This window comes from Aegilops tauschii, chromosome 7 (genome assembly GCF_002575655.3).
Source record: "Aegilops tauschii subsp. strangulata cultivar AL8/78 chromosome 7, Aet v6.0, whole genome shotgun sequence".
Taxonomy (NCBI): domain Eukaryota; kingdom Viridiplantae; phylum Streptophyta; class Magnoliopsida; order Poales; family Poaceae; genus Aegilops; species Aegilops tauschii.
In genome coordinates this window covers 197946270-197970993 of record NC_053041.3, presented here as the reverse complement: position 1 = coordinate 197970993, position 24724 = coordinate 197946270, and positions in this window count along the sequence as shown.

The window sequence follows — 24724 nt, the reverse complement described above, 5'->3', positions numbered from 1 at the left end:
ACCAGAAACTTTGGAAAAATCCAGGAAAATATTGGCTACATGAAATGAGCCAAAATTTGTTGGAGATAGGTTATATGGATAGGAGAAGGCTTAGGAATATTTTCAGCCATAATGGAGCATGATAAAATAGATTTGCTTCACAAACTGAAAATTTGGACAGAAACCAAGAATTGCTCTTGTGCTCACATAGTTCAATTAAATGAACTGAATTTAGGTGGAGGCTAATGATTTGGAATACCTGAGAGGATGGCAAAGTTTCATCCCATTTGGAAACTCTATGAAGGTACTTCCTTCACAAAGTTGCATTATGGTCAGAAACTTTGAAAAATTGCACAGGGAGCTAGGATGAATGGATTGAGCTCATCTTTGGTATCCATGGGTGATTTATCAATGTTAATCACCCTGCCGAATTGCAGCTCAATAGGAATTAGGAATAAAGCACTTCCATTGCAAAATTTCAGAGAAGGCAGAAACTTGCATTGGATCATGTGCCCAATTTTTGTTATGAGGAACATGGGATAAGGATGGAACTAGTAATTATATAGCAAGGACAAGCTCCACAATTTATGTGGGAATTTTCTATGCTATAAAAATAGTAGTTCGTTTGGAAAATGGCAGAAATACAATATTGGCTTAAAATAGGAAAAGACAATTTTCCTTATTTAATTATGGCCAATATATTTGCCAGAGCTTGGATTAGGCATAAATATCAACTCCACCAATTCACATGAATTTAGGAGATGGCTAGCTATGCCTTTGGATTTTATTCCTCAGAAAGGCAAGAAAAGGAATAAATCATAATTCAAAAATATTGCAGGGGACTTAGCAATATTTTTGCATATCCAGGGTTCAGAAAGGTAGAAGGGTCTCTGGGAATAGATGGGATGATCAACAGATCAAGGAAAATGGTAGCTCCTTTGTAATCACAAAGGCCATATTCAAATTCCAAAAATTTGGAATTAGGGTTTGAGAGGATTTGAGCTGATGCAAATGAGGTCTTGCCCACTGAAAAAGACATGAACAAGATTTGGAAAGGTTGGAAATGGTAAGAATTCTCAGAGTCATCCAGCAAACTCAGGAGAAAATTTGAAAAATGATTGCCAGGAAGAAATAACAGCACAAAAATTGATAACCCAATTTTGGGGCTGTTACATCAACTTGGCCTTTGATTTCACAAAGAGCCTATATCTACATCTTGGCCTTGTCTTGGATGTTGTAATCTTGATCTCGGGCCTGTGCACGGTCTGGGCAAGATACCCAGGGTTTGTTGCACCGACAGGAGCCCTCGGGCCTGGCCCGAACGCGCTGCCTGGCGTCGTCGGGGCAGGCCCCAACTTGTGCACAGGCGAGAGGGAAATAGTTGCTTGTCCTTTGAGACCTTCTTTGCTTCCTCATCAATCTGAGGCCGGGGCAGTTTCTGGTTCTCCCGCGTGTCGAGTAATGCCAACTATGGTAGGGCCACTTTTGTAATGGCCCGTCAATGACTTTAACGCACGGGTGGGTAACTGCCAATTCACTCTTCCCACCACGCCCTTATCCTTAGCCACGTATGTGCATGCATTGAGTGGGTTAGGTAACAGAGGCGCGTTGCGAAGGAGAGCGTTAAGGTAGGGGCCTAGTCTTCATGGGTTGGTGGAGGAGGACGCGCTTACCTGCCAAGGGATCGGCCCCCAGCCCCGGCCCTCCTATAAAAGCAGGGGCGGGGAGGAGTGGGAGCACTCAACCCTCACACTCCTCTTCCTCCATCTTCTGCTTTCTTCTAGGGTATGCTAAAGGGGAGAGCCTAGGGCGAGGCCCTGGGCCCTAGCTTAGAGTTGATGATGTCGAACGCTCGTGCCGACGGTCGGGGAGTGAGTCTGGTCCGGGTCTCGAAAAGATGTGATGGCCACGCCGCTCGTCGTGCAGGAGATGTCAAGCTTTCCCATTGTGGGGGAATGCTTGTTTCCTTTGCTTGGACCAGCTGCTCTTCAACGCCAGAGCCCCTGAGGTGCCTAGTACCCGCCTGGGATGCGGCGCTCGGGGCCCGTGGCAATCCCAGCATCGCTCCCTTTGGTGGAGTCGGAGCGAACGTTGAAGACAGCGGCATGTCCCTGCCCTCTGAGGAGAGGAGCGACACCCTCCGTGCACCTCAGACGCCACCGTTGCCCATTGCTTCTTCAGGGGAGGCGATGACCCATGGGGCGGGTGTTCCCCCAGAGCAGTGGTGATGAAGAAACAGCGAGGGAAGATGGAGAAGGCGGGTGGCAGCGCGTCAGGTCGGAGTACGATGGCACTCACGCCTTCGTCTTGTATTGGCAACCTGCCGCCTCGTCTTTCCGCCCTTCCCCTTCCTTTCCGGCACCATCATCACCGGCCTCTTGGTTGCCGAGGTGGGGCCACTTTCTTGGTGCCTTCGCCTCCTCTAGCAGTCTTCGAGTTGATCTCCAACGGTTCTCCCCGTGGGTGCTTGCGCTGGGGCTTCTTGCTGGTCCTGTAGTTGGTGAACAGGGCACCGCCAAGCTGCTCCTTCCGCCCTCCTCCTTCACAGCCTCGCCGAGCACTTGATGGGATCGGGTCGGGCGTCTGCTTAGGCACTCCTTTCGTCCTCTTCCTTTCCCTTTTCAATACCTGGGGGGAGGAATGGAAAGGGGAGATTACGGGGCACTTATCTTTTTTCAATCTAAAATACATATGCACTTGCCAAACTTTAGTTCAAATTATGTAATCTCTTCTATTCATTTTCGTGTTCTGTAAGATCTATACTTGTTGATCAGCATATTAATGAAAAAGATAAGCCTTGCCGGGCACTTGTGCATGTAACATGTCCATGCAGAGGTAGAATGCCTCTATACTTTTTAGTAAACAAGTTTCTCCCAGCAGGTTATCCTGCCGGCATCCTCAGTTTGCTGCCGTGGAGCGAGGCTTGCCGGGCCCAAACCGTATAGAGGGACCAGCCCCCGCCAATCCTTCTTGCCAAAGGCCACTACAACCATCCTGACCGAAGCAACATTCGAGTCGAGGAATGGGACCACCTGAGTTTTGAAGGCGGTGAAGCTTTCTTATGCACAAGTTTTCACTTACAGGACACGTACGGATAAGAGAGAGAAACTTATCTATTTGGGCTTGCCGGGGGATCACAATGTAGGCTCGTCTTCTCTTCTCCTCTTCAGGACTGGATCCATGGTAGGAGGCTGCAATTTGATGCAGATGAAAATGATGCCGTTTTTGATCTTATATATATGAACATGCCATGCTCATGATATATATGCTTATGCATGCATGCGATTTGTCGGGGGGCCCCCAGTGCTTCATTTATTTCTCTGTGGCACAGGGTCTGCGCCTGGCTTTGTACAAGGGGTTACATGCAACAGAGGCAAGGCCAGTACAAAACGGTGGCTGTCGGGTAGGGCCCGACAGCCGCGCCGTACGGGTAGAACTTGCAGAGATGCTCAATATTTCATCAGTTTTGCAACTGAATTCCATCTCCGGTCTCCAGACAGACTACGCCTGGTCTGGTGACTCGTACCACCCGGTAAGGGCCTTCCCTCTTTGGCATCAACTTGTTTGTACCCTTGGCGTACTGAACGCACCTAAGGACAAGGTCGCCTTCCTCAAATCTCCTAGCATGAACCCTGCAGCTGTGATACCGACGCAGGGCTTGCTGGTAGCGTGCGGCACGCGTAGCAGCCCGGAGACGGTTCTCCTCGAGTAGCACAGCGTCGTCATGCCGGTGCTGTTCTTGCACTACTTCATCAGAGGCAAGCACTCGAGGTGATCCGTAAATGAGTTTCGTGGGTATAACTGCTTCTGCCGCATAGACTAGGGAGAAGGGAGTCTGCTCGGTAGCTCGATTTGGTGTCGTTCTGAGCGACCAAAGAACCACGGGCAGCTCGTCAATCCACCGCCTCCACACTTCTGCAGCTTGTCAAATGTTCTCGCCTTGAGTCCTTGCAACACTTCAGCGTTCGCCCTCTCGGCTTGCCCGTTGCTCCTTGGATGCGCAACAGAGGCGAATGAGACCTTGCTTCCGAGGGCATGAACGTACTACATGAATGCGCGGCTCGTGAAGTGGGTGCCGTTGTCGGCGATGATTCCAGCAGGGACTCCGAAATGGCACACCAATCCCTTTCAAGAACTTGGTAGCTGACTAAGAAGTCACCTTTCTCACGGCTTATACTTCCGGCAACTTTGTAAACTTTTTGATTGCAACGAACAATAATTCAAAGCCCCTAGTAGCACGGGGAAAGGGCCCAAATATCGAGCCCCCTGACCGAAAACGGCCATGGCAAAGGGATTGTCTGAAGAGCTTGGGCAGGCAGGTGGATATTCTTGGAATGGAACTGGCAAGCTTCACACATGGTGACCAACTCAACTACATATTGGAGGGTTGTGGGCTAGTAAAATCCTTGCCGGAAAGCTTTTCCAACCAGAGCCCTCGATCTGATGTGTGAGCCGCACACGCCTTCGTGTATCTCTGCTAGTAGTTCCTTTCCTTCTTCCCGGTAAATGCACTTCAATTTCACACCGTTGGGCCTTCTTCTGTACAGTCATCCACAAACTGATACATATTGGCCCTCCGGACTACTCTTTCAGCTTCTTCTTGCTCTTCGGGAAGTTCTCCGGTTTGGAGGAAATGGACTATGTGCCGCGCCCAAGTTGGAGCCTGAGGCTCGGCAACGAGAACTAGCGGCACCTCCCCATTCGCATGAGTGCATTCCTCAACCGCGGAGACCGGTGGTCTAGTAGGAGGATGTAGCTCAGCGACCGAAGGGGAGTTGCCCCCGACAAGCTCTCTGTCGGGAGACTCAGGAGGTTCTACCGGGTGAGGCTTGCCGGAGTCCAGTTTCCTCCTCTTCCGGGCCATTATTGTCGGGGATACGGAGGGCTGAGTTAGATAGAGAACAACAGTTCCTAGTTCCACAGGGTGCTTTTTTGCAACACACTTTGACAGATGATCAGCAATGTTGTATTCTGCACGGGGTACGTGCTCTGTTTGCAATCTGTCAAAGCGCTCCTCCAACTTTCTCACTTCCTCAATGTATGCCTCCATCAATGGAATTTGGTAATCCTTGTTGACTTGTCTCACCACAAGCTATGAGTCCCCGCGGATGATCAGCTTCTTGATCCCCAATTCCGTCGCAATCTTGAGCCCGGCAAGGAGCCCTTCGTACTATGTTGTATTGTTGGTAGCCTTCTCCCAGGGAAAATGCATCTGGACGACGTACTTTAGGTGTTACCCAATGGGAGCAACGAAAAGCACGCCAGCCCCGGCACCTTGCAGGGAGAAGGCACTACCAAAATACAGAATCCATTCTTGGGGTGCTTCCTTGCCGGGGATAACTGTCTCCAATACTTCTTCATCAGGAGTTGGCATCCATTGATGCGGCTTGAACTACGTCGGTATTTCACCAAAGAGGAAGGGATGATGTAGCATAGCTACGGTAGGTATCTCCCTCAGTGATGAGACCAAGGTTATCGAACCAGTAGGAGAACCATGCAACACCACGTAAACGGCTCATGCGCACAAAGAACAAATACTTGCAACCTGACGTAAGAGAGGGGTTGTCAATCCCTCACGGGTCCAAAGATAGGTAAAATTGTAGTAGATTGGATAAATAGATCTCGCGGGAACGCGAGATAAAATAAATAATAATAAATTGCAGCAAGGTATTTTTGTATTTTTGGTTTAATAGATCTGCAAATAAAAGCAAATAAAAATAGATCGCGAAGGCAAATATAATAAAGAAAAGACCCGGGGGCGTAGATTTCACTAGTGGCTTCTCTCGAGAAAAATAGCATACGGCGGGTAAAAAAATTACTGTTGGTCAATTGATAGAACTTCAAATAATCATGAAAATATCCAGGCAATGATCATATAGGCATCACGTCCAAGATTAGTAGACCGACTCCTGCCTGCATCTGCTACTATTACTCCACACATCGACCGCTATCTAGCATGCATCTAGTATGTTAAGTTCAGGGGAAATGGAGTAATGCAATAAGAACGATGACAAGATGTAGACAACATCTATTTATTTAGAAATATATCCCATCTTGTTATCCTTAATAGCAACAATACATACGTGTTGGTTCCCCTTCTGTCACTGGGATCAAGCACCGTAAGATCGAACCCATCACAAAGCACCTCTTCCCATGGAAAGAAAAATCGATCTAGTTGGCCTAACTAAACCAAAGATTCGAAGAAGAAATACGAGGCTATAAGTAATCATGCATATAAGAGATCAAAGTAACTCAAATAACTTTCATGGATAAAAACATAGATCGGATCATAAACTCAAAGTTCATCGGATCCCAACAAACACACCGCAAAAAGAGTTACATCAAATAGATCTCCAAGAGAATTGTATTGAGAATCAAAAGAGAGAGAGGGGAAGCCATCTAGCCCCTAACTACGGACCCGTAGGTCTACAATGAACTACTCACGCATCATCGGAGAGGCACCAATGAGGATGAAGAACCCCTCCATGATGGTGTCTAGATTGGATCTGGTGGTTCTGGAACTTGTGGCGACTGGAATTGATTTTTGTTCAACTCCCCTAGGGTTTCTGGAATATTGGGGTATTTATAGAGCAAAGAGGCGGTGCGGGAGGCCACCGAGGTGGGCACAACCCACCAGGACGCGCCTAGGTGGGTTGTGCTCCCCTCGGGGCACCCCTCTGGTACTTCTTCGGCCCATATTGTGTCTTCTGGTCTAGAAAATTTCTCCAAAAAGTTTCACTACGTTTGGACTTCGTTTGGTATTGATTTTCTGCGAAGTAAAAACAAGCAAAAAACAACAACTGGCACTAGGCACTATGTCAATAGGTTAGTCCCCAAAAAATGATATAAACTTGCTATGAAATGATTGTAAAACATCCAAGAATGATAACATAATAGCATGGAACAATCAAAAATTATAGATACGTTGGAGACGTATGAGCATCCCCAAGCTTAATTCCTGCTCGTCCTCTTGTAGGTAAATGATAAAAACAGAATTTTTGATGTGGAATGCTGCCTAACATGTTCATCACATATTCTTTTCTTTATAGCATCGACATTTGGACTTTTATATGATTCAAAGCAATAGTCTAGTTTTGACATTAAGACCTCAATACTCAAGCATATAAACAAGCAACCAAGTCTTTCAAAATATCAATACTAAAGCAAGTTATCCTAGCCCATCATTCTCATTGATCCATTCATGAAACACACTCGCATATTAGCTACACCCAATGCTCAAGTATGATCATAGTGCCCCTTATCTTTATAAGAGAAGATGGTGACTCAAATAAAAATAAAAATTGCATAAAGTAAATAGAAAGTCTCTTCGCGGAGGGAAGTAGGGATTTGTAGAGGTGCCAGAGCTCAAAGCGAAAAAGATAGAGATAAAAACATTTTGGGTGGCATGCTTTTCCTCTCAAATAAAATGATCGAGTAGTTCCCAATACTTTCCATGCTAGATACATCATAGGAGGTTCCCGAAAAGAAAATAAAGTTTGTTCCTTTTCCAACCATACTTCACTTTCCATGGCTAGCCGTATCCATGGGTGCCTTCCATGCCAACACTTTCCAAGGAATTTATTATTTGAAAACATAAAGCAAATTCATTTTTTTCATTTCGGGACTGGGTATCCCTAATACGTTTGTCGTACTCTAGTGCAATTACAAGTGAATAAACACTCATCTTGAGAATAACACATCTAGCATGGAAATATATCAGCCAACCCCTACCGTTTCATGAGCGGTACGAGCACACAAAAGAGAAATTTATTTTGAAAATTAGAGATAGCACATGCAAATTTTCTTAGGACGGCAAAAGAATATCGCATATAGGTAGGTATGGTGGACTCATATGGCAAAACTGGTTTAAAGGATTTTTGATGCACAAGTAGTGATCATACTTGGTGCAAATTATGGCTAGCAAAAGATTGAGAAGCATCCAACCAAGAAATGAAAAATCTCATAATTGAGCATTAGGCATAACTAACACCGAATAATGCACCACAAGTAGGATGTAATTCCATTGCATAACTATTGACTTTCGTGCTTGCATGGGGAATCACAAACCTGAACACCAATATTCTACTAAAGCATAATTACTCATCAACATGACTCACATATTATATCATCATATCGCAAAACTATTACAGGGAATCAAATTTATTTTGTCCAATGATCTTCATGAAAGTTTTTATTATATCCCTCTTGAATATCTAACACATTGGGACTAGTTTCATATGTTGCTTTTGAAAGCTCAAACAAATCTAAGTGAAGAACATGAACATAAAATAATTTCTTCTCCCAAAATAATCTAAGTGAAGCAAGAGATAATATATTAAAAAATTGATGAACTCTCAAATAAATCTAAGTGAAGCATGAGAGCATTCCTTAAAAAATAATAAATCACACCATGCTCAAGAAGATATAAGTGAAGCACTAGAGCAATCCATAGCTCATAAAGATTTAAGTGAAGCTTAGACAGCAATTCTAACAAGTCATAGCATAATTTTGGCTCTCTCAAATAGGTGTGTCCAGAAAGGATTAATGACTAAAAATAAAAACCAAACCAAGCCAAGACTCATATCATACAAGACGCTCCAAGCAAAAGTCAATATATGTGACGAATAAAAATATAGCTCCAAGTAAAATACCGATGGTTGTTAGAAGAAAGAGGTGATGCCACTCGGGCATCCCCAAGCTTAGTTGCTTGCTTCTCTTTGGATAATAACTTGGGGTGCCATGGGCATCCCCAAGCTTAGGCTCTTCTTACTCCTTATTCCTTCATCCATCAAAATCTCACTCAAAACTTGAAAACTTCAATCACACAAAACTCAACAAAACCTTTGTGAGGTCGTTAGTATAACAAAGCAAATCACTACTCTAAGCACTGTTGCAAACCCATTCATATTTTACTTTTGCATTATATCTACTGTATTACAACTTTGCTATGGCTCAAACTCCCCAAAAGAGTCCATAGATCAATCAAAATAAGCACACAACGCAAAGAAAACATAATCTGTCAAAAACAGAACAGTCTGTAGCAATCTGAAAACTTCGTATACTTCTATAACTCAAAAATTCTTAAAAATTAGGATGATGTAGGCAATTTGTATATCAATCTTGTGTAAAAAATTAGAAGCATTCGTCAATTCTGTGATTTTTGAAACTTGTTTTTCTGGACGCAAAAGTTTCTGTTTTCCAAGAAGATCAAATCACTATCACCCAACACAATCCCAAAGGCTTTACTTGGCACAAACACTAATTAAAACATAAAAACACAATCATAACAGTAGCATAATTTTGCAAACACTCAAGAATAGAAAGAAAAAGACAAAAATAAATTTTATTCATTGGGTTGCCTCCCAACAAGCGCTATCGTTTTACGCCCCGAGCTAGGCATAACGCAAAGATCTAAGTTTTCTCATCTTTAAGCTTATTTATCTCGGAGATGTTTTTGTCGGGAGGTTTTGTAAAAACAACATAGAACACATTATCCCTAGAAACTTTAGCATTATCAAGTTGCTTATCATCATATCTCCTTTGATTTCCGGCTGCAATCGAAGAATAGTGTTGATTAACAACATTTAAAACTTGTTGGATTATATCTAAAACAGGGGGTTCCTTTTAAGATTCTCATCAAAGATTTGATTATCCCCAAGCAAATGTCTTAGCACATAATCACTATTATAAATAATTTCATCTATCACTGGATTTTCACGATTCATACCATAGAAATCAAAAATTTCCCTAGCTTCTTGTATTATGTAATCAAATTCATTCATAAGAACAAGGGTGGCTAACTTTTTAGCTTTGGGATTCTTTATAATGGGTAGCTCATAAAACAATCTTTGCAAGGTAGGATGGGTACGAATAAATTTATTTTCAAGTTTAAGAACAAGTGCTGAAATAGCTTTTGCATAAGATTTAGTCCTCTTAAGTATAGGAACATCATCAAGACTTAGACTACTAACACAATTGAAAAATTCTTGGATAAGTTCTTTTCCTATAACATTCCCTTGCCCCAAAACAAAAGTTTTAGCATCCAGATTGCCAGATCGTCCAAATTTAGGAGTTAGGCCATCATCTGTTTCTGCCATACCAAAGTCACTCATGGTGAAAAATCTAGCAAACACAAATCCCAACGAGAAACACGAAAAAAAAGGAGGGCGAATAAAATGGCAAATTTTTGTGAAGTAGGGGAGATGAAAACGAGAGGCAAAAGGCAAATAATGTAAATTGTAAGGAGATGAGATTTGTGATCAGGAACCTGGTAGATGTTGATGATGTCTCTGTCGGATATGGGGTTCCGGCAAAACCCTTAAGGTTCGAACTCTGGGGTGCGCGCGAAGTTCTTTCCCTTCTACCGATCTACGCCCTAACTTGCTAAGGTCTCGCGGACGAACTCGATGAACTCGCAACACAGAAAGACACGAGATTTATACTGGTTCGGGCCACCATTGTGGTGTAATACCCTACTCCAGTGTGTGGTGGTGGATTGCCTCTTGGGCTGATGATGAACAGTACAAGGGGAAGAACAGCCTCCTGAGGTTGAGGTGTTCTTGTGCTTGTCGAACTTGTGTGGTGAGGACTCGATGCACTATCCGATCCCCTCTACTGTGGTGGCTAGCTCTACTTATATAGGCCCTGGTCCTCTCCCCAAATATTGAGCGGGAAGGGAGCCAACAACGATGGGCAAATTTGAAAGGGGACAGCTAGTACAAGCTATCCTGACAAAAGTGGTCTTCGCCTGCAAAAGGCTCTGGTGGTGACGCCGTCTTGGGCTCCATGGTGACCTTCGTCTTGTCGTCCCGCTGGTCTTGCTCTTGTTGCACCGATATGTAAACCTTTGCCTGATTTCTCGGTACTCCGCGCCTGCGCCTGCTTCCTTAGCACCAAAGAGGAAACAAGGACGCTGCGCGCGCTGGCGCCTGCCTGGTGCCCGCCTGGTGTCGGTCGTCATGGCTCACGTCACGAGAGACTCGCGAGGTTTGCCCCACCTTGATATCTCCGCTCCTCGTGAGCCTGCCTGGAGAGGCCGCTCTTGAGGAGGTCTTGCATCGTCCGCCTTGCGAGGCTTGGCCCCTCGCGAGGGTCTTGAATGCTTTGTTGATGAAGATGGGTCGTACGGCCTGCTAGCATAGCCACGCCGTAGGTCGCAGGCAGGCAAGTCTGGGGACCCCCATTCCCAGAACACTGACGGTAGCCCCCGGGCCCAAGGTGCGCTCAGGCTTGGCTTCACGGCGAAGCCAAGGGTCAAGTGCGTAGCGCCGCGGGCCCCAAAAGCCTGCGGCCTCGGTTGACGTGTGGCGGTTGATTGGACGTGGGCGTCTCCACTTCCCCATGCTGCCTCAACAACTGCTTGATTTGACAAGTCCCTGCGGCATGCAAGGAAACCATCATTACCTGTGATCGTGGGAGGCACCGGTTGGCCTTCTTTCGCTATAAATGGGGAGGGGGCGGAGCCCCCATCGCCCATCTCTTCCTTACTTGCTTGCTTCTTCCTTCCCTGCTCCTCTGCTTGCAACAATGGCGCTCATCTGAAGGTTTTCCGCGGACGAGAAGGGAAAGGCCCCCCGCGACGATCCGGGGCGGCTCCCGCCGAAGAAGAGGTCAGTCCATCGTCGCAACGAGGCGGCGATGCAGGTGGTGACGAGGCCTTGGTGCGAGCGGCCTCCTCCAGGGTACCCGCTACCCTTGTACGCCCGAGCTGAAGGCTCGGGAGGGCGGAGCGACGAGCGACGCCGCCCGCGCCGCGCCCGTGGTCGCCGCGCGATGGCGATGCGTGCTGTTGCTCCTGGAATCCACGCCGCGGATTCCTCGCGCGAGCTTGTGCTATGGGCGCCGATGCCCCCAAGCTCTTGGATCCACTTCCCGTGGTTCTTCTTCGACGTGATGCCGCCGAGGGGGCCTCTCGAGCTCTGGCTGCAGCATGCCAACTGCGACGCTCCGGCGATCGGAGCAGAGATCGAAGCGGTCCTCACCGGCAAGATCTTCATGACCCGCGGCTGGGGCAAGGTTGCGCGGGTTTGCCGTGCGGAGGGCGCCCTCGCGATCCACTTTGATTACGACGGCACCTCCACACTCTTCTTCAAGGTCTTCGACGCGGAAGGCCGCCGCCTGGAGTGTTGCCCTGGAGGGGAGTGCCAGGCTGACGCGCGCTCCGCTCGTGGCTACTCCAGCAGCAGCAGCCTCTGGGAGTCTAGCGACTCTCCTGAGCTATACGAGACTCCGGAGACGAGCGACGACAGCTACGTGCCCCCAAGCTCCCGCCGTGCTCGGAGCAGGGCTGCAACGTCTGGCCGCCGCCGTCGCTGATCTGGATGAGGTTGGCGCCGGCCTCCCGTGGCCCACTGTTGATGATGGCGTCAGCCGCTGGAGGGTGTAGATTGGATTCCTCTTAGGTTCTCGTCTTTTGTTCCCTGCGAGGAACCAAGAAATGCCCCGTGGGGGCTTGTAAGGATCTGTAATGCCTTTTGTGTGTATATTCCCTGTTATGAAAATCCGCGAACGCATGTCCTGTTCAGGCTCGGTCTCCCCTTTCCAACCTCGCAATAGCTTGTTGCTCTACGCTGACAGGTCCCGGTCCCCAGGCAGGCTGCAGCCGTCGCTGGTATGCCAGGTCGCGTGCTGTGGTCAAGGCCAGGAGGTGAGCGGCCTGAGGTCCAGTAAGAGCCCCTGAGGCACGATGCTTAGGAGGTCCCCCTTAGCACCCAAGCAGCTATGGTAAGGCAGGAAAGGGATGCGACGTGGCCGCAACAGGGATGCGGCGAGCGTAACGCCTAGGTTCCAACAACTTAGTTGTTCCGAGCTTGTGACTTATCTTGGCAGTTCGGGGCCGATTCTGGGCGCTACGCCAGACCTATGCGCAATCATCCGTAGCATAGCCAGGTTAGGTACCTACGGGTCCTCCCCCTTCCAATGCTTTCCTTCATGCTCTACATCCTCAGGTCCCGGCCCTCGAGCGAGCTCAGCCGCCGTTGGTATGCCAGGTCGCGATGCCGTGGTCAAGGCCAGGGGGTGAGGGCTGGAGAGCCAGTCAGAGCTCCTGAGTCGCGATGCTCAGGAGGCCCCCTTTTAACGTGCAAGTGGATTACTTGGAAGAGGTGGGAGCTCGTGGTGCCGCCTGGTGCTTATCCTCATGACATTCCTGTGAGCCAGCACAAGGAGAAACACGGTTTTGCCGTTATGGTTGCCAGTCTGCCACTGGTTGCCCTGTGAGGAGATGAAGGCACTGAGGGCCTGCGGAGGTGACGTGCGCGGGGCATGCCATGAGCCAGAGCTCGACCGCTCAGGTTTTTCGACATGGCAGGGGCGGACCCATGCACCAGCGACGTGCCAGTGTTAGAAGGCCCCGTGGGAGGCGATGATCGAGCAGATGGTAATTGGGAAGGTCATAACCATAGGCAGATTAAGCATGGAAGGTAAATCAGCTTGGGTAAATGCATAAAGATACAAGCCACTAGGTCGGGCCCGAGCGGCTTGGGGATGATGCAGCCCGGGGGGCGCCCCCAGCAAGGTAAACTAAAGACATAAGAAAAAGGTATACATGCCACAAGGACGGACCCACGCGGCCTGGGAATAATGGAGCTCGAGGGGCGCTCCCAGCTAAATGAACTTGGAAAATGTCACCTGGTTCTGTTGAGGAAGGAGAGTTGGGGCAGCTAAAGGTACGCGGTGAAGGAATGGCTCCTCACGAGCCACCAGGGCCCTGAGCCTCGGGAGGCTCTGGGGGCTCAGATGGTTCCCTGAGGACCATCTCCATCTCTGCCAGCACAGTGTGGTGCCTGGCCTCCTGAGCCGCCAGGACACGCCGCATGTTGCGCTGATAGGCTGACGCCACGCTCGGCAAGCCGAAGGGCATGCGAACATAGCTATGTGGTGGACCCTCGCAATGGCCCACGCGCGGAGGCCAGAAAGGCTCCTGAGATGCAGCCCTGTTGAGTCCTGGAATGTCGATGCAGACGCGCAGCCCGACATCCTCGCCTGGATGGGGAGCTGCGCCTCGTGAGCAGCGGTCGCCGCGCATGGCCCTTGCGTCTTGCAGTTCCTGAGTGGTCCTGGTGATGAACTCCTGAGCAGTGGGCACTCCTTGCCCTGTATTCTCCTGAGGGAAACGTGTCATGAAGCACGCCTCCAAGTGGTGCGCGAGCGCCTCCCTCGTGATGTTGGCAAGGTCTGAGGACCTCCAGAAGAGAGCCACCGAGCCCTGCCCAAGGAGGGCGCTAGGCGCGCCTTCCTATGCGATGGAGGGAGGCGTCCCTGGAGTGGGCGCTGATCCTGACGAGGTTCCAGCCGCGACGCCACCCTTCTGAGGTCCGGCACGGTGCAGCTGCTTCTTCTTCTTGGGGAGGGCCTCAGGAGGGCCCTCGCTCTTGCTGTCGGGGTCGTCGATTGCTGCGGCTTGAAAGGTGCGCTCGAGGGAGCACACCGCATCTCTTTCTTCGCATGGGACCGTGATGATTCCGCTACTCTCTGGCATCTTGAGGACATTGTAGCCATGGTGTGTCACCGCCATGAACTTGGCCAGGGCCGGATATCCGAGGATGGCGTTGTATGGCAGATGGATGTGCGCAACGTCGAAGTCGATGAGCTCGGTGCGGTAGTTCTTGCATTCTCCGAAGGTGACAGGGAGGCGGACCTGCCCTATCGGTGTGGTGGAACCATCGGTCACTCCTGAGAAAGGCTTGGTAGGCTAAAGATGCTCATACGGCACTTGGAGGTTGTCGAACGTGTCGACAGATAGGACGTTGAGCCCTGCGCCACTGTCGGAGTAATTGGCCACGGGTAGCCTAACCGACTCCCCTGGCTCTTTGAAAAATTATCAGGCCGATCGGGCCTTCAAGCATCCAAAACACAGGGCCGCCTTCCCCTGGTCGGCTATCTCACAGGCCGACTACCGGAAGGTGACCCGGCCTCAAAAACCTTCCCGAAGATAACCATAAGATGGCCGACTCCCAGAAGCCGGCCATAAGTAGACCGACTCCCAGAGGCCGGCCATAAGAAGACCGACTCCCAGAAGCCGGCCACAAGAAGACCGACTCCCGAAAGCCGGCCAAGACTGCACCCACCAGGGCTGCACCCATATAACGGTGATGAGACGGGGCATGGCCACAGTACAGCCTGCCACCCCCGAATCCCGGAGCATGCATGGCCACAGTGCACCGTACGGGTCAGCTATCCCCCGTCCGGCGCAGCACTGTTGCCATGTTGACCGTGACGCCACCGACGACAGGCGCCAGTATGGCCCGCGGGCGGCGGGCCCCTTCAGCTAGAGAGACGCTCAAAGGCGGCCAGGCCTCCCCTAGTCGGCCTGGGGCGTAGCCGGCTACCTCCCTCCCTCGAAGTATGTGCATCATTAAGGAGACAAGACGAGGTGAGGCTACAGTGAGAGCCCGCCAGGCGGCGGCACTGTAGCCATGCTTACCTCGACAAAGCCCTCGTCATCAAGGGCGAGGCAACAGTAATGAGCCACCGACAAGACCCCCAAGCGGTGGGGCCGGCCTGTCGACCAAGAGGCCGGCAGCCGGCGGGACCCACCAGTCGGCGGGCCCCAACGGGCGGCGGAGAAGCCGGCGAACCCAGACACTGATGGCTGGGACCCACGCCCAGCAAGATTACCATTGTATCCCTGGGGGGTAGGCCTATATAAACCCCCCAGGGCACCCATGCAATGGGTTGATCTCTGAGATAGTTTTAGACACCACGTAGAGAGAATAGGAGAGCTAGCCTTGCCTTTCTTCTTCCTCTAGCCAAACAGCTCAAGGAGCACTTGTCGCTACTTGTGTTGATCTAGTGATCATGCGGAGACCCTGCAGAGCAGGACTAGGGGTGTTATCTCCACGGAGAGCCCCGAACCTGGGTAAGATCCGCCGGCGTGCATGTCTTCGCCTTATCCCATTTCCAGGCACCGGCGATGTCTTACTGGCTTCCACAATGATAAGCCACCCGTTGGCATATGTCGCACCTACCACCCGACAGCCATCGTCGATGAGGGTCTTGGTAACTTGCACATTGCTGATGACTGGTGAACAAAGCATCGGGAAGGCGCCAGCGGTGGCTGCGCACTTGAGTTGATCTGCCGAGTTGAAGGTGATGGCGCACTGGGACCACCTGAGCGGGCGCGTGGCCTCGAGCTTGGGGAGGACTGCATTAACCTCACGAGCGAACTGTTTGAAGATGCGCTGAGAGGCTGGGGCCTGAGCGCCGCCCAAGATGCAGGCGATAGCACGCGGCTCCTGGAAGCCCCCAGCCCCCTCGTCTTGATGGTGGTCGTTGTTCCTTCTTGGCGGTGGCGGCGGCGGGGGAAGACCGGCGTTGCCCGGAGGACGATCCTCACGAGGCTGGTCCCTCCAAGCGCCCTCGCGAGGATGATCTTGCCAGCGGTCCTCACGAAGCCTGTCGCGCCATTCCTGGCGCGGGCCACGGTCATCCCAGCGTCCGCCTCCACGTCCTCCTCCTCGGCCGTAGCCCCGGTCGCTGCGCTCGGGGCGCCGGCCAAAGCGTCCCTCGCGAGTGGCTCTGAGTTCTTGATAGTCGCTGGTGTTGTGGGTGTTCAGGTTGTGGAAGGGGCAGAACGGTCGGCTGCCCTTGGATGACTCGGGATGGTCCCTACCTCGCTTGGTGTCCGGCTTCGCGGCGAGCACGGCTGCTTCCTTGCGCTTCACGTCCTTGGCCTTGGCCTTCTTCTCCTCTGCTGTCAGGATCCCGATTCCAAGTCGCATCGATCTAGCCGGTAACACCTCATAACACTTTGCGGCCTCACGCACGGTATTCCCACGGGTGTCGCCTTACCATGGCCCGGGACCGTTTGCACCTTTTGGCGCACGTATATGACATTGTCGCTAGCATCCATATGACAGAGAACCCGGGCCGACATGACTAGTCGTGAACCCAAAGTGGCACTAACTTACGGGGACAGGCATACATGAATCAACATCGAGCATGTCGGTCAGCAGCGTGCGAATCCGGGCTGTAGCATTGGGCTAACAGGACTCCGGATGTCACCGTGTGACATTTCCCGAAGGGACAGACACAAGAACGAAGTGAATCACATGCCGGCCAATCAAGTGTTCCGGAGCAGTAGTGTTGGGCTAGCAGGACTCCGATGAACCAGGCTGTAGCGGACTACTATGGCTCATGGAAGCACAAGACTACATTTCCCCATAAGAGAGGCTACCAAGAATAAACAACTAGGTTGTCGGATCCCACACATACCCAGCATTTCAATCATACACACAATATGCTCGATATGTGTAAATACAACATGGCATCACAACAAAACTCTACGACTCAAAGTATTTATTCAATAGGCTCCGAGGAGCCAAGTATTACAAACATGGGTCTCATGACCCCAACATACAGAGCATACAAACTGCAAGCACATGTGGAAGCTTAACTTGTCTGAGTATAGACAACTACAAATGAAGAAGGCTGAGAAGCCTGACAATCTACAAGACCCTGCCGAGGGCACGAGATCGTAGCTGAGGTAACAAGCTAAACGTCAAAGTCCATGCGGAACTACTAGAGAGACTGACGTCTCTCTGCAAAAACATAAAATAGGCAAACGTGAGTACAAATGTACCCAGCAAGACTTACATCAGAACTAACTACATATGCATCGGTATCAACAAAGGGGGTACTGGAGTTTGACTGCAGCAAGCTAGCTTTGACTTAGTGGCTAACCTAAACTATGATTGCATGTAACTCCTTTGAGGTGGCGCACACGAGTCCACATATTCACCATATCAATACACCACTATGGATCCACTCCCGTCTCCCTACGAGAAGGCCATCCATAGCACTCACGCTTATCTTGCGAGTTTTTAGAGTATCCACTTTCACTTGTCTATGAACTGTTATAGGCAACCCAGAAGTCCATTACCGCGGACACGGCTATTCGAATAGATCATTTATAACCCTGCAGGGGTGTACTTCTTCACACATGTTTCCACCACTTGGCGTCTGCACACGACATGTGCTCGGCAGACTTCAAGCGAAAGCCGACGTGGGTGTAGACCATGACCTACCTAAACACTCAAGTCTCTAGTCCAGGTTTATCGCCTATTCAGGTTCCATCCGCAGGGAGTCCGGTCGAGGTTTCCACATACGGCCCCGAACGATGTGTACAGGGTTCCGCGACACCAAACGGGCGCCCAACATACCCGGCCACGTGCCTACCGCATCATAGCCCACCCCCCGGGTCAGCGCTGCGCACGGCCTCCAGCATACTACAAACACCAGAAAGTACTTGCAACTCCTGGACAGAGGACTAGGGTGGTTAAGAAGTCGAGCGGGGTCATATTTCAGGGCCCAATGCATGGTAGTAGCAGTTTCATGGATCACAAACACATAACTCAGTTCCTGAGGACGGCTTCAATGAGACAACCCACCATGTACTCCTACATGGCCTCTCACCGCTACCTTTACCAAATCGTGTTCACACACTTAGCTCACACACAGTAGGACATGTTCATCACCATTCCAATTCATCCCCGATGAATCAGACCTGACTCAACTCTAAGCAGTAGCAGGCATGACAAACAAGCATGAATGAGTAGGCACATCAGGGCTCAAACAACTCCTACTCATGCTAGTGGGTTTCATCTATTTACTGTGGCAATGACAGGTCATGCAGAGGAAAGGGGTTCAACTACCGCAGCATGTAACAGTTGAATCGTTTTTGTCCTAATGCAGTAAAAGAGAGCTGGTGCAAGAGGGTGGGATTGTATCGAAATGAACAAGGGGGTTTTGCTTGCCTGGCACTTCTGAAGATAGTATAGTTCTTCATCGGTGTCATCGACCTCATCGTCGGAATACGTCTATCGAGAGGGGACAACCACCGGCAACAGAGAGGAAACACAATCAATGCAATGCACAATATGATGCATGATCATGAAATGTCAATATGGTGTGTGTTGGGCTAATGCAGCTAAAACCAGGGTGGTTTGAGCTTATTTGAATCAAAGATTCAAATACAAGCCTAAACTATGAACTCATATAAGTGCTTATCATGTTTCATCTAAACAGCAAGGTTAGGTTGCTCTAACATGCATGAAACCAGTACAAATGGATAGATTGGATTTTTCTGATCATTTTTCATATATAAATTATTTCATTCTGAGCTACTGTTGATTTTCTATGATTTTAAAAGTTTATACTATTTTCTGGAATTTCCTGGTTATTTTAAATTAGACTAAAACCAAAAAATGCATTACTGCGTCAGCATGACGACTGCATGACGTCAGCAGGTCAACAACGCCAGTCCAGGTCAAACCTGATAGCTGGGACCCACACGTCAGTGTCTCAGGGCTAGTTTGGGTGGATGGCAGGTGGGTCTGGTCAACGCTGACTAGGCCAAGGTCAGAGCTAACACGTGGGGTCCACGGCATTAGTGCTAATCTAACAGAAAAGTAAAACTAGACTAACCTAATTAGGCTCAGGGGCCCATATGTCAGTGGCTCAAGGGGGGGTTTAGAGTGGTCATTAGTAGCTAATGACGCTGCCACATCATCACGCCGGAGATCTGCCGGCGGCGACCACGGAACACGGCGGAGGCACGCCGGAGTTGCTCGGGCTCGCACTACAGGCGGCGGTTTGCGGCGGAGTTTGGCTCTACGGCGAGCTGGTGTTCGCGCGCATCTGCTAGGGCAGACGGGAGGGGCTGGGACGGCCCAAGCGTGCCGGAATCAAGCTCGCAGCGGCGTAAGGATTTCGGGTGTGCACGGGGTCGCGGCTACGGTGCAGGGCAGGCCTAACGGGCGGGTGACTCGAGCTCCTGGAGACTCCCTAAGTGCGTTGACGTGCTCGGAGGCGAGCTTGCACGGCCGTAGCCGCGGTGGCGGCATGGCCGGCGGTGAGGAGCTATCGGCTCCGGTGAAGCTAGGGCTACGCAGCGCAAAAGAGGCGGGGAAGAGAGGGGTTCGGAGCGGGAGCTCACAGCGGTGCCGTAGGGATGGCCAGCGTGCTTGAGGAAGCCCTATGGACGACGAATCGGCGGCGACGATCTCCGGTGCCCGACAGTGAACACGACGATGCCGGCGATGTTTTCGGGGCTTCCGGCGTTGGGAGGCTCGGTGAGGAGGAAGAGAGGAACAAGGCGGAGCTCGTGGGCAGCTCCAGGGGCGTAGGAGAGGTGGTGGCCATGGCTATGGCGAGCGGCAGCGGCGAACGCGCCTCGGTGGTGCTGCGGGAGAGAGCAGAGGAGGGGGAGGGGGTCCACGGAGAGAGCAAGGGGGTCGAGAGGGAGTGCGTGGCAGTCGGGGCTGGCTCCAGAAGCGGCGGAAGCAGGAGGTGGCTCGGGCGCGTGCCGGCACGCGGTGGCCACGCGCCTCTGTCCTTCTGTCAAAGGAGGAAGAAGACCGGGGAGCCCCTGGTGGACTGGGCCAGATCAGGAGCTAGGCCGGCAATGCTGCAGGTGAGAAGCCGAGGTGAGTCCTTCTCTCTCTCTCTCTTATTAATTGTTGTGTTTTTCAATTTTTTTCTATTATGTTTTGATTTAGTTCAAAGACCAAACCATTTTCAAAATTCATGAAAATAATTGTGTGAACTAAATGGAGTTATCCAAAGCTACACAACAATTTCCAGAATTATTGAACTTATATTTATTATATAACAAATATAGATCCAATTCAAATATTTATTGGATTAATTCAAAGGCCCAAAATAATTGTTTCTGAGATTCTAGAAATATTGGTTTGTATTTTATCCCTTGCCAATATTTCCAGAGATTAACAGGAACATTTTCTTGGACTCATTTGATGAGATTTAAATGTTGGTTATTTTTAGAGGTCTTCTGAGGCTTTTGAAAATTCCTCAATTCAAATTTCATTTGAATTTAAACATGATGCTCACATGAAGGGCTAGCCTAGTGCATACCAGAACTAGGGAAGTGACAACTCACCCCTACTAAACAAGAATCTCGTCCCGAGATTCAAGACGTGAGGTAAGAAGACAGAGGGGACCCAAGGCTATCACGATCTTCATGATCCAATTGCCCATCTTGAAGATGTTGATTCATTGCTTCAAATTGATCTTGATGTCTTTGCTTTCGAGATCTTCATCCAACACGATGACGACAGAAAGAAACTCTACAGGAATCGATCTTCTCAAGAACGAGCAACTCAAGATGAACTCATGGAGTGAGATGTTGAAACATTTCTTTAGTTGAGACACAAGACACACATTGGGAGGGATGGAAGAAACAGATGACGGAGGTTCAATTTGGTAGGCAACAATTCCACGCTGGATTAGGATGGAGCATGGTTTCAAAGTAGCGAGGAGATTGATTGCTATGATTCTGAACGGGGCACCTTAGGGAAGGTGACTCGTAGAATTATTCCCTTAAGTGGCAAAAAGGATTACTTTTGATACGAAGATCATTGGAACTCTTCTTACCAGCCTAACGCAATTTACAAACGATCATTTGATGGAGTTCGAAAGAGTGGCATACTCAAACTAGAGTGGATGATGTGGACTACCTTGTTGAAGACAACGCAATGGATGATTTTTGCTTATCATCGGAAGTGGATGGGACCCATGGTAGGACCACTTTTGGAGATGATCCTGGACAACAACTGCTGAGAGGGGCAGCCCATGGAAAATTGGCACAATGGCGGTGCAAGCTGGGAACAAAATGCAACTGTTGGGAATGTTCCAACCATCATATCTGCCTAAGATTCAGATCTGGTTGGTGTCAGGATATTCCAGAGTCATCAAGTCCAGAAAGAAAAATGAAAGTTTGCAACACAAATCGACGAGATGGCGTTGCGAGATTCTCGGGAAATGAACTACGGTAGCATGCTCCAAAACATGAGCTGGTTCTGCTAAACACATGTGAACACGCTGTCCCAGACAAGCATGACCACACAGTAGTCTTACAACGAAACACTACGGGGTTCAGGTGGGGAACCATCATCGAGGATATCGAAGTCTTGTGCATTACCATGGATTAGCACTTAACTCCTTTTCCTAGAACAAATCAGTTAGTGGCTTGGTGTGCTAGGGAATACATATGGAGTGGAGGTAATTAATCTACCAAACCATAGAATACATTCGCACATGCATAACTGACTTGGGATGGTACCAGAGGAAACAAAAACAATCTTTCTCGAACTCACGGCGGCAACTTGCATCAATGCACGTGAACTAAGAGGAAGTCACTACTTACATCCAAACATATCCTTCATGAGCTGGCATGAGGAAAATGCTTACACAAGTTTTCCACACTAGCTTAGATGTTCAACATGAATCATGGACAGGATAAAAATGTTGTCAATGGGCTCAACAATAATCCATCCAGGCTTCCATATAAGTGGAATTCCACAATTAGGTGAACAAGATGATAATATTGGTCAGATCCAAAAGTAAAATGGTGTATGCTCGAGGGATCAACCACGAGTAAGACAACACTACGAACATCGTTGGTTCTGATTTGATTTGACGATAGCCACGGTCAAATCAAAGATTGGATAGGACAATAACGCCAACAATTGATCACGAGGATCAATCGATGAAGATATCATCTTTCTTCAACATACACACACAAGGATAACCCTTTGGAATGAACTAAGTTAGACAAGCTTTTATCTTCCAACTCTCCAAGTTGTTGTTTAGCTTAACCAACCAGCTCAGGGATATCCAACACGGATTCTAGGAGAAGGGGTGGTTTACAAGAAACCAACTTGATCACGAACTTAACATAGCGGTCAGGTGACAACCTGGTAGCACTCCCGAGAAGATATTCGGAAAGTCACGAACCACCGATATGTTATTAAGCTCGGGAGCAATCTTGCTTTCGAGGCTAGATGATGTGATCAATTAAGCAAGGATTGACACAATCCTAACTCCTTGCGAGGAATGCACCAGAAATATGGACTAGGTAGCACGATCAACCCTAGGGTGATGATTCAATAATAAACGCGCTAAGAATGAGGTTATTGTCCATTTAACTACCAGGCAACGGAGTTGCTAGGAGTATAGATTTCACACATCACGATTCACTTGTCGGAGTTCCGGTTACAATAACACGGAACCGAGGAATGAATAATGATGGCGAGAAGTATCACTGTATCAAGAGTTCATAGGATGGTGTGCAACTCCCATGATAATCTTAATATAAAGATGGTAATACTCCAAGGTAGAACAGAACAAAAGCTGGATTAATATTTGATCCGCGGAACAAAACTGCTTTGACCCAATCCTGGATATGGATGAGGTACTGGAGTTTGCTTCTCCTAGTCATTCTGGAATAGAATGGCTTGACAGACCACAAGAGTAATAGGTATCGGTGAACGAATGCACACATACTCTTGACTATCAATTGATAGACGAGGGTTAGGATACAACTAAAGAGAGACAACTCAAAGGAACATATGGTTTTCTGAGTTGTGGGTGCATAGATATAGTATGTCAAACAAGTTCAACATATTTCTTCCAGATAATCCATACAGAAAGGTAGGACTAGCAGATCCACAATGCAGAATGGAGAACTCATCAAGAGCACTCTTGTTGTGATCATTTGGTTCAAGAACTTCTGCCATAAGCAGTTCATGGTATTTGGAAGAAGAAAATACCACAGACCTCGAGGACTATCGCAAGGTTACTAATATCCTAAAGGAACTAGCAACACTATCAACATGAAGTAAGTAGGGTAATCTCGGGTTTAGAAACCGAGGAGTAGAATACCTACTACTAAGTAACATCACGGGATGCTCTCGAGAATGATGGCCAGAATCATCACACTGGGAACACAAAACATGGCTAGATTACTAGGTGATCCTCTAAGACACCTATGGTCATAGTAATAGCTCCAACATATATGTCGAGACAACAGAGTACCTCAACACACTGGTTAGTGTGGTTAATCTGGCCCAAAGGGAACATCGGGAACGGAAAGAAGGGATTTGCAAATGCATCAGACTATTTAGAAACCTAGGATGACTCGGACAGCATAACGGCTGTAAATGCTCCAAAAAGATTTGAGACATTCACAAGGATTAGCATAGTCACTCAACAACATCATATCAAGGTTCTGGTTCAACTAACAACACACAGAAGTAGTAGGAACTGAACTGGGGCTTAAAACCAACAATCCTGTAAGTCCACAGATTAGTAACATGTGATCCTGATAGAAAGATGAGAAGCCCAGTTCTTAATCCCCGTAGAAGAGAAGAGGCTGACTCGGATCAGAAGGGCATAAGGTATAAGGAGTAAAAAGAGCCTTACATTCCCTTCCACAATCAATTCCCTTATATAACTAAAGCATTTCTAGACTCAACTTCGACCAGTTTGGCTTGGAAATCCTACAGGCAGTCGGGCTCTGATACCAAAGCTGTCAGGACCCCGATTCCAAGTCACATCGATCTAGCCGGTAACACCTCATATCACTTTGCGGCCTCACGCACGGTATTCCCACGGGTGTCGCCTTACCATGGCCCGGGACCGTTTGCGCCTTCTGGCTCACGTATATGACAGTGTCGCTAGCATCCATATGACAGAGAACCCGGGCTGACATGACTAGTCGTGAACCCAAAGTGGCACTAACTTACGGGGAGAGGCATACATGAATCAACATCGAGCATGTCGGTCAGCAGCGTGCGAATCGGGGCTGTAGCACTGGGCTAACAGGACTCCGGATGTCACCGCGTGACATTTCCCCGAAGGGACAGACACAGGAACGAAGTGAATCACATGCCGGCCAATCAAGTGTTCTGGAGCAGTAGTGCTGGGCTAGGAGGACTCCGGTGAA